The sequence below is a fragment of the Aulonocara stuartgranti genome, assembly GCF_965226115.1.
Source record: "Aulonocara stuartgranti genome assembly, chromosome: 19".
Lineage (NCBI taxonomy): Eukaryota > Metazoa > Chordata > Actinopteri > Cichliformes > Cichlidae > Aulonocara > Aulonocara stuartgranti.
The window spans coordinates 15,507,764-15,518,938 of NC_138955.1; the positions used below are offsets into that span (position 1 = coordinate 15,507,764).

General features: G+C 39.0%; 1 long non-coding RNA gene across 1 annotated transcript; it reads right to left on the reverse strand.

The window, feature by feature from the left end:
- Nucleotides 1-6,503: 6,503 nt before the first annotated feature.
- LOC309694880 lies at nucleotides 6,504-7,031 on the reverse strand. Its single transcript, XR_014272979.1, has 2 exons — nucleotides 6,871-7,031; nucleotides 6,504-6,773 (listed from the first exon to the last, which is right to left on the reverse strand). It is a non-coding gene; the product is annotated as an uncharacterized lncRNA (long non-coding RNA).
- Nucleotides 7,032-11,175: the final 4,144 nt, after the last annotated feature.

The following is an 11,175-nucleotide window of genomic DNA, read 5'->3' on the forward strand; positions in this document are numbered from 1 at the left end:
CCAAAATTTTATTCTATAAACAAATCTTTGTACAGAATATGCAAGAGACGAGATTTTTGGTGAGAAAATCTTTTTGATTAATTGGTTTAAGATAAGATAAGATAAGATAGAACTTTATTAATCCCTCGGGTGGGTTCCTCTGGGAAATTCGACTTCCAAAAAAAGCACAGCAACGACCGAAGTTACAGTTACAGAATTGTTATATATATATATATATATATATATATATATATATATATATATACACACACACACACACACACACACACACACACACACACACACACACACACACACACACACACACATATATAAATACAGAAACAAATATAAATAAAATATACAAAGGGGATAAATAGAATAAATAGGAATAAAAAATAAAAATACAAGTGAATTGCACATTTCAAGTATTGAGTCTATTGCACTGTTGACTATTTACAAAAAGTATTGCACAAGGTATTGTACAGTGAGGTGAAGAGGCACTACAGCTTAGTTGTTCCCCCCTCCTTTGTCCTCCTGTTTCCCCTCCCTCTCCCCTCCAGAGAGGAGTTAAACAGTTTGATGGCGTGTGGGACAAAGGAGTTTTTAAGTCTGTTAGTTCTTGTCTTGGGGAGAAGCAACCTGTCACTGAACAGACTCTTCTGATTGTTTATGGCCGTGTGCAGAGGATGCCCAGCATTGTTCATAATGTCCAGCAGTTTCTTTAGTGTCCTTTTCAGAGTTTGTTGCTAATCTAGTTCGAGTTGCCGTTTAACTGTCACATATGGGCAAGTGGCAAGCAGGGAGTGGAACCAGATGCAGAACTCATTAGACAGACTCAAAATCTCAGCTTTATTAACGCTTGTAAAAACAGCAGAGAAAATGACAGCAAACAGTGACTAGGCAGGGTAGGAACTGACAGAACTTACTGACATAGCTCACATACAGACAATGTACACACATGCGGGTGATTAAGGAGAGCGGAGACACATGGGAACACAGCTGAACTCAATCATAGCTAATAAGATAAAGGAAACAAACCTCAACAAAACACACACGAGATGAGAATATCAAAATAAAAGAGGAAGTAACACACACACTGAGACGCAGACTGTGACACGGGAACTTGAGACAAGGACTGGGAATAAACACAAATGAATGAAACACAGAGAGATGAGCATAGAAACAGAAAGGAAGAAAACACAGGGGCAGATTGAATAACTATCTAAACTAGATTAGATAGTTATTCAAAATGTATACGATTGAGCTTTTCAACTGCTCTTTTGTGACTCAGTTATACTAGAGTAAAAAGCGTGTCAGGCTACATTTCACTGTGTGTTATACTTGTATAACTATGCATGTGACAAATAAAGAACCTTAACCTTAACCTTAAATAGGACAGCAACCTTCTTTCAGGTAGGAAAAAATAGATCATTGCCTGGATTGCATTGATTTTCATGTATTTGTTTATTATTATGTCGGTAAGCAGTTGCAAGTATTTGTAGTAAATGACTATCTTATAAGACAAGTGTGATATATCAACAAGCTTGATCTCAAGGCGGTTTTATAGTTTCTTTCTCCAAACAATCACAGTCCAATTAAGACAGACTGCAGTCACTCTCAGACACACTAGCCAAGGTTTGCAAATATCACAGTTACCACACAAAGAGTAGGCATAATTGCCAACTTAACCCGATTCAATCACAAGCTAATTCAGTCTTGTTTCATGTTGAAGATGGCAACTGACTACAACTGGTTGCAGACCCAGTCTCAGTATTTGAAGGACAGATTCCAAAAGCACCAGTCACATGTTTATTGCACAGAGTTGCAATGATTTTTGCACAGATACTTGTGCATTTCTGCAATGGTTTTATATGTTTAGCAAACAACCTTTGAGTTAAACTATGACTGGTAGCGAATCCAGTGAGGGCCAGTATAACAATATAAGTAATGTATTACATATAACATACATATACTGAAGAAACACAAATATATATAAAACAATGATATGCAACTTAAAAGAGATTTGTTCTATAAGACTGCAAGAAAGTTACCTTCATCAAAGTCCTCTGTAGGAGGACAACCAGCCTTTTCATGTACATTTTGTGTACTGTACGTGTATGTTTCTCTCTTTTACTTTTAAACATGAAATCCTTTTAGTGTGTTGAAGAAATATCAAATAACCAAGAAATATCAGCAATCAATTTTTCACTCTAACTGACCAAATATACCCAGCTGACATCATAAAGATTGTATACCTACACTTGTGTGCAGCGCCTACATAGCTAGGGGCTTGTAGCAACACAGCAATGAGCTGGAGTCCCTGTTGAGAGTTGGCAGAGATCCCAGCGTTCTATATTTACAGTCGTCAGTGTTTTTAAGTGGTAAACTCCAACTGACAATCTGATGCTGTGTTGCACAGGGGGAATAAAAGTAGAATTTAAACAAGGAATGGAGTTTCTCAAAATCTTTATGGAGTTTCAGTTTTGTGTCTATTACAGTAGGGAAATAGATTATGTGTGATCCAGTTGAGTTCTGTCGTGCTTATTTGATTTGATGTCGGTAAATGCACGAAACCTCTGGCAGACTGATGCAAGAGAAAACTGTTTCCTACTCAACTTTCATGATCTAGAGGAGGCAGTGTGGGTGAAGCTAAAACGACTCCAAGTATATGTGGCCAGAGGACAGTGAGAATTATTTTTTATTTTGCATCATGTTGTGTGAGTCAAAGCACATTTTATGACCCAGAGTGCAGTGAGGAAAAGCAAAACAGAGAAGCAGATGCACATGTTGGCTTGAAAGTAGCACAGCTAGGCAGATGCCACCTGACAGAAATGAAAGCCATGTCGCTCTGCAGCGGAGAGCATTATGCCATGGACTGTTGTGAATTCAGTAACTGACTCCAGCTCAGAGTGAGCGCTGATTTGTGTGTGACAGGCAGAGTGAGCATTGGCATAATTCATTATGCAGAAATTTTGCATGATCCATTACCTGAATGTTCACTGCCATTATTCCTCGATTGGATATTCCAATAATGTCTTCAGAAGGCGGCTTAAGTAGGATTTAGATTTTGGTTGAGTAGACATGCTTCCAAAACAAGAATATTTTCCTTGAATTAAGCTAAAACTGAGGTAGCTGTCATTCACCATTTTACATTTTATGATTCAATAGAACAGACATGCTGCTTTATTTTTAATTTTCAGGATTTCTCCAGCCATGTCTTTCCATTCCCACTGCTTTTAAATGCATGTTTCCAGCCATTACCTTGTAGGAGGAACAATGACCCACACCTGAGCTATGTGACACCGGGCAGTGGGTTTCCCTCCCTCTTGATGATCTTCTGATCTCATTATGACCTTCGCAGAGTATGCCAGACTCAGAAAAGCTGTCCCTTAACATACCTGACCTTATTCTATTCAAAGTGGTACATTAGAATAATGCATCGCTTTCTGGTACATGTACTATAGTACTAGTCAAAGGCTGAGACGCCTCTGCTCATTCGGTGTTTGAATAACACATATGAATTACTGTTGTAAAAACTTTAATCTAAATCTTACCAACAATTTTTTCACATTGTCTATAACAGGGGTCGGCAACCTTTCTGATGATGAGTGCCATCTAAAATCTCCTCAGAAGTCAATGTGCCATATGATTGCATTAGCAGTAAATTTAATAACGCTCTATATTAACAGTTACACACTATATAGAACAACTTTATAGAATTATATGTGTTCGCAGATGTCGGCAGCTATCAGCGAATAGTTATCAGCTATTTTGAAACAAAACAAAAAAAATACACTTTTTATCCATAACAAGAACTCCATAACAGCAAATGAACTGTACAACAGAAAATGTAAATGCTATCTATGGTCTCCTCACATCAATGATAAGAAAAATAAACTGGGCCAATATGGCATGTTTGTTAATACACATGTTAATCTGATCTCTGGTCTCCCACTCAGAGACACAGGTCTCCAAGTGTCCAGCATTTGGATGGCTACCTGAGGACACTCATGTGACAGAAAATCTGCTCACACAGACATGTAGAGCCAAATGTAACTGTAAATAAGGCCTCTGCAATGTTCTGAAGACAGTTAACCTTGTCAGGTAGTGATGTCCAGCAGGTGAAAATGTAAGCTCCATGAACACGCACAGCTGTGGATTCCAGCTGCGTCTGTAGTTCTGCAAACTTTGACCCCCACAGACTCGAGCTTTTCAGTTCATTCAGCTGCATTCCAATGTCCTCTGTGTCCAGCCAGTTAATGCGAGACAAACCCAGCTGCTCATTAAAGCTTTCTGGTTTGATCAGAAAAGAAAACATTGGTCCATACACCTGAAAGTCCTGAAAATGCATTGTGAATTCTGTCTCGAGTCTACGGATGTATCCGTGTATTTCCGTGGTGCTGATGCTGCGCTGAGCGGACAGCTCCTGAAGCATTTGAAGTGTCGGAATGTCGAAATTTCAACATCGCTTGAAAAAACTTCCAGCTAGCAACGTCCCTCTCACCGGTAGGCTAAGTGATTTTTAGCCAATTACAAGTTGAATCTGGTATTTGGGGTTGTTAGCTAAGATACCGTCATTAAGAAGCGTCATACAGTAACTAATGTGTCTATGTGAGCTAATTTGCGATGTGCACCGCTGGCCCGGCCATTTAATTTTTAATGCACCTTCTCAGATGAATTCACTGCGTGTCGTGCCCAGGGCTGGACTGGGACAAAAAAATCGGCCCGGGCATTTTGACTAGAGACCGGCCCACCAGGTATTAAAGCCATAAAGCCTTTGAATGAAAACAAACACTGTTGTGACAGTGATGTACTCTGTCTTGTTGGTATATGTATGATATCTATTCATTTTACATCAGACAAAAACTTTGGTTGTAAGATTCCGTTCCTTCTCACTTCGAAACGCGTAATATTTTCTCTGAATACGGGACAATTCCGTCTTTTTACGGGACGGTTGGCAACTCTACTAACTAACCTTATGAATAAAATAAAGTTCACTATCAGTAACTTCAAAGCACCCGCCCAGCTGTATAGAAACTCCGTCATGCTAGCTAGTACACAGTATGAGTTATTGTAACTGACTGTAAAAAGTCAGCACTACAAAAATAAACTCCACCTAAACTTGGTTTATATCTGACCAGATAGACTGCAGGTCATAACTTCTTACCTGAAGTTCAGTTCACCTGATACTCGTCCTACTGCCTCTCCTTTCCCTCATCCACCTGCTGGCCTCTGTGGAAGCTCCGCCATTGCCATGACCAAACAACTGAGTTATTTTTAACATCTGTCAGCATCTGGCCAATCCACCACCCTTCACTGTTTATACCGTTACAAAAAAAAAAAAAATCATCGGCCCATAAAAACGAAAAATCGCCATCGGCCATCAGGCACATGCCCAGTATGCCCGATGGCCAGTCCAGCTATGGTCGTGCCATCAGTTAACCCTTCGTGTGCCAGCTGTGGGACGCGTGCCCAGGGTTGCCGACCCCTGGTCTATAACATCTTCATCAGCTTCATGAGGCGGTAACTTGAAATACATTTTAGCAGAAAACCACTGTTACAAGTTTGTTGATGGGATATTCTGCCTTCTTAATGCATTTGAACCAGGTATGTTCTGTTGCTACACCTGTGTAACTAAACTACTAATTATGGAGGAACAGCAGTCCACCAACCACTCAAGGCGTCATGGAACAAAAAGAGAAATTTCAATAACTTCAATGGTTTTTCAGGCTACTTTAAAAAACTACATCACATGTTGTGGTGAAGGCGACCACTCTGGTGTCCAGTTCTTGCAAAAGTATTTCTTAAATTTTGGTGTATTTATTCGTGGGTTTTTTCTGCTTTGTTAAAGTGAATTTTCTTTGTGCGTCTTTGGTTGCTTCACTCGTTGTCTCAGTTTGTTTTACAACCATTGTTTTCACTGCACCTCATTTCTTTTCCCATCCCAGTGTACTGAGCCTGTGTTCTCCTCTTTCCTTTATCAGCTTGTTTGTGTCTGTTTTCCAGCTGTTTTATGCTTGCTGGGTAATGCACTACAAAGCAGGATTATTGAGTTAGAGTTATCAGTGTCATGAAGGGGGCTTTCTTTTTACCCATCTAAAGCACTGCGGTAATTTATGCTGAACACAGGTTGTGTTCAAAGTTTTGGTTTTAAATTGCCTGGGCTTTTTGACTTGATGGTCAACCAGCTTTGAGAGTGGACGTTTGGCTCAACTCATTTGTGATATCATTAAAAAACAAACCTTAAATGTAAATGTAAAATGGTACCACAAGAATACCATAATTCTAACCCTATATACCGTGCCTCCTTTACAAGCTAAACAACACATTCAAGCATAAACATCCTACTTTATTTATCACCCACTGCGAGCGTCAAATACATTCTAATATTATGCATGCTTTTTTTTCTTAATGCAGGTGTAGCCTTGGAAAAAAATGCTGAGAGAATGAAATTGCTAATAATAACTTCTTTGGTCATTTTTAAGTGTAGCCTGGCTAAATTAACCAGCCCAGAACACAGATTATCTTTGGGGTTCTTTTAATCTGAATGATAAAGTAAGTGCTCAGAAGAAAATAACAAGGTTGTAAAAATAAAGAAATAAAATTGTTACAGACAGCTCCTATCCAGTAACAGCTTTGTGCTCTGGTAACCCACTGCTACTGCAGGTTATTTCCCCAACTTTATCAGCATCTGGAACTCAAGGACATCTAGCGTCATTTCGTGTCTGATATAAACCCAAACATAAATAAAACAAACCTTAGCAGTGCAAAAATAACTGTAGTGGCTTCTCCTGCATAGATACAGAGCCAAGATTAAACAGTTAACACGGTACATTTCCCTCTTACCCACAGAGATAGTATAATACAAGTGTGAACTCAAATACATACAGTGCATTAATCCAGCAGAAAACGGAATATGGATCCCTCTGAGACGAACGGCGAAGTTGGTGGCAGCTACTCCTGGTGCCTTAACTGTTGCACACTTTGCGTTCAAAACAGATCACGCAGCGAAAAAAGGCATTGCACACCCACATAACACCAATGCAAGCTAGCACTCATGCATGTCTCCGTAGATCCCCATGATCCCTTCCGCTCTCAGAGGTACCCCAAAAGAAAAACAGTGCCATCCAGTGGCATGTCCCATAATATCGAACTTCCACCCGGCTACATAAGTGAGATCATGCTGTTGTGTGAATTGATGAATGACCTCCTTTTACTTCCAACGAGATGTATGAACAGTACTTCTGAAAGTCTAAATCAAGTGAAACTACAGCAGGTGCTGCAGATGTGCTATGCTGCTGTTAAGAGAATCATTAACAATAATGAGCTTTGTTGTTACTGCAGTAATCTGTGTGCGTGTTTAAGTTTTTCATGACTAAATTGTGTTATTTTAATTGTACTTAAAGTTGTAAAGTATTTCAGAAGAATTCAGCTGAGGAGGCACAGTAAGCTTTTTGCATGGGCCAGAACTCCTGGAGCTCCTCTTTAATGCTGATGCTGCAGTCCAACCTGAACACACTGAGGAACCTGTAATTTTTCTATGTGTGCAGTTTAAGGTTTTACAACTCTGGCCTGCAATCACATTCGAATTAAGTAGCAGATCTGAGAGCGCACTGAGTGCTAAAATAAATATAATGACTTGAGTACATTTATTTTATCGTTCTGTAAGTTTAAAATACACAACTGATTTTCTCCAACATTACTTTCTCGTCTTATTTGCAGCAAACGTGTTGTATTTTACTTTCATATCATTTGTCATTCTTTGTAGAGCTGTATCATCTGTTGTTCTAATGTCCTGATTGGACTAGGTGTGGCTGATTTGTTTTTGTGCAGAATAGGAGTTAAATAACAGTACCCAAATATCATCTTTCATGTGAGCATGCACAGCTGAAGATGAAAGCCTGTCTTAATAAAGAAAGTTGATAAGCACTGTGGTGATATCTATTATCTGGGGGTTTAGGTTTTGTCTCGTTGATTGTTTCCAATCTATTTTCTTTCCTTGTGTGTCTGTTTTGTGCATTTAATTTTTTTATGTTCTTTTGTTCGTCTCTTTTGTTTTTTACCAGTTACCCGAGCCTTTTGTTGTTGTCAAAAATATGAGTTTAACTGAAGTTATGTACACCTTTTACCACCCACTCTCCTTGAGTTCTATATTGCTGTTGTGACAAATGTATGGTCAGAATTGTATTTTGCTTTGAGTATTTGATTTTTAATTGGGGTTATGAGTGCGATAGGCTGCCGCAAAGCTCCCATACCTCAGATGGGAAGGATATTGCTGAACGAATACAACACGTGCCTCCTGTCTATAGTATTACTGTATAAATAAGGATATTAGTGTGAGTTGCAATGCACATGTAAGGAGAGTAGCTATTCCACATGTAGTTGTAATGACATGGCAGGGCTTACTTACGCCTCTTTTAAACCAAGTTATGCCCTGCCGCGTAACTTGGGTTATGCAGAAGGGTAGTTATCCGGAACACACCAGTCGGTCTACCTCTAAATGAATGTAATTGAGATGCTTGGCATGACATCTAACATTCCATTCATGCTCGAAAACCCTCCAGTAAAACAATATTTCATTTTCTGAAGGGGACGTGTACTCTTCCCACATATCAAATATTATATGAAGGACAAGTCAAGAGCATCACAACAACAAAGAGGCTTTAAAAAAACAGGTGGGTTTTTTTTTTCACTTTTTTGACCAAGATCTGGTTTGTTTGTTTGTTTTTTTACTTTTTCCACATGCACATCTTCCTATGTGGTAAGACAGTGTGAAGCAAGCTGTGCTTTGATGGCGCCAGAATAAAGGAGGATTGTGTGACATCCGTCGATGTTTCAGACGTCCCTTTCCTGAAATACCTCAAACAGTCTCACATACGCAGACTGTGCATTCAGTCTTCAAGTCACAGCCCAAACTTCTGGAAACAGAAGTAAGATGAAACTATTAGATTAGTTATTTCTGAAAATATCCCAAAATAATGAAGCTGCTATAAGTGAGTCAGAGATATGTTCTTCTTACCTGCACTTGGAATTTGTTACAAATCCAGACTCTTTTAAAGTTTTTGAGGAAATGTTAGATTTGATATGAAGTCATTTGCCTCCAGCCATGACATTTCTCTCAACTTTAATTGTAGACAGCTTGTTTAGAAACTTCCAGTCCAAAAAAAGTTCTGTCAAGATACTCGCTGCATTTGAAAGCAGAAAAGGCTTCTTTTTTTTTTTTTTTAAATCTTTCACAACAAGCACAGTGCCAATACCAATAGTTGAAAGCATCTTTTTTAAATGTGTGACTCATGATTGTAGTTATATTTACTTCCATGCCCTCTTAAATGACAATGAGTTTTAGCACTCTGGAGATTTGGCATATCTAATATTTTCCTCAGTTTTCAAGTGCACCTCCACACTCAGGATTTATTTCACTCTTTGTCAAATATGTAGCCGGTCCACTCCTGTGATATTCATTCAACAAGTTCAAGCCATCCTAGCAGCTCAGCAGGGCTGTACTTAGGGATAACCTTGTGAAAATGTTCAAGTCAGGATGCTCATACATGAAACTATGATGATGATGGTCGTGCTTGAAAGGTCCAGGAGTGACCATTATTTTAAAACTGTTTTACCTCTAACTTTGTCTCCAAACTCAGCCCAAGGTGTCTCTCTCACTCATTTCTAATCCTGCCCCATCTGGTCACTCTCAATGAAAATGTCAGCATCTTCATCACTGCCACCTCCTGCTCTTCTGGCGTGTCTCTTTGTTAGTGTCACTGACTCCAAATCTCATAGTCAGCCTCACTAGTATCTTGTAAATCTTCCCTTTGTTAGCATACAAACCAAGGAGAAAAGATTAACCTATTCTCTCTCCCACCTTGTTACTTATTGATGTTTGGTCAAGACCCCAAGGTGTCAAGTTTGAACACACTGCCTTTCTAATTGGAAGTGCTCCTGTATATCATTTCCATCCTGCCACCCTCTTTGGTCAGAGTTATGTCTGTTGTCACTCAATGCAAAATACATTAGTGGAGCACTATCTTGCAGCTCAAAGCCAAGGAGGTGACCAATGCATTAAAATGTGACAAGAAGGTCCTAACCCGTTGTCAGTAGCTTAAGTGACGAATTGGGCATTGGAATGAATTGGAAAAATGTGCATTAACCAAGCAAATCTTTTTCTAATAGGTTTCAAAATCACATTATACGAGAAGGCTCATAAATCAGAGATGAATTAATTTTGAGCTTACTTCAGCTGCTCTGTAGATGAAAATAATAAAAAAGTGAGCTAACAGGATTCCAATATAATAGCGCTATAACTTCCTGTGACAAAATGAGATGTGTCTTTGTAGATGCTATAACTTCCTAAAGAAAATCTCCACACACAACCTCACATGACACCCTGAAAGTGGCAGCGAGTGGTGAGGAATGATTCACTCTCCTAAGAATGTTTCATTTGATTAATTAGACCTGGAGGCTCAAAGTGACTCAGTACCAGAGAAAAAGCAAAGCTGATACATGATAATTCGGTGAAGCTAAAATATGATAATTTCTCTTCCGTTACTCATCTCATGACCCCTCGGGCTTATCTTTTAACCCTGCAGGGATTCTTAATCCCCCGCTTGTCTACCAGTGATTTGGATGCTTCCAGCTTTCTTTAGAGGCCCACGCCAAGTGACAGGTCTTTAATTCCAGGTGCCAATTTAGTTCCAATATAGCTAGAAGTCAGCTCTCACTGGGTAAGCAGGAGAACTGGAGGTGAGAAGTGCAGAAGTCTCCACTTTCTGGACTCAAGTAGACTTTACTTAATTTACCTATGCTACATATAGTTATTAGGTCCATTTGTGCACACCACAACAGTGGATTTTAAATCAATCATTAACATTTAATATTCCAGTAGCATTTCAAATATAACATATATACTGTACTGTACTACATACTGTAGCATGCCTACAAGGACAAATATTATTGATTTGATGATTTTTTTTTTTTAATCCTACATTTTGCTAGTGATTGAGTGTGTAGAAGAATTTGAAAACAGAGTAGACACAGTTTAGAGAAACTAACACCTTTTAGAAGCGTTAACAGCTTTGACTACCAAATTACTCTCCATTCAGCTGTTATAGTTGTGCCAGATCAAATGTAGCACCTCGGCTACTTTCAGTGCATATAATTAGCTGTCATTTTAGTTCCAGAAACTTCAGACACAGT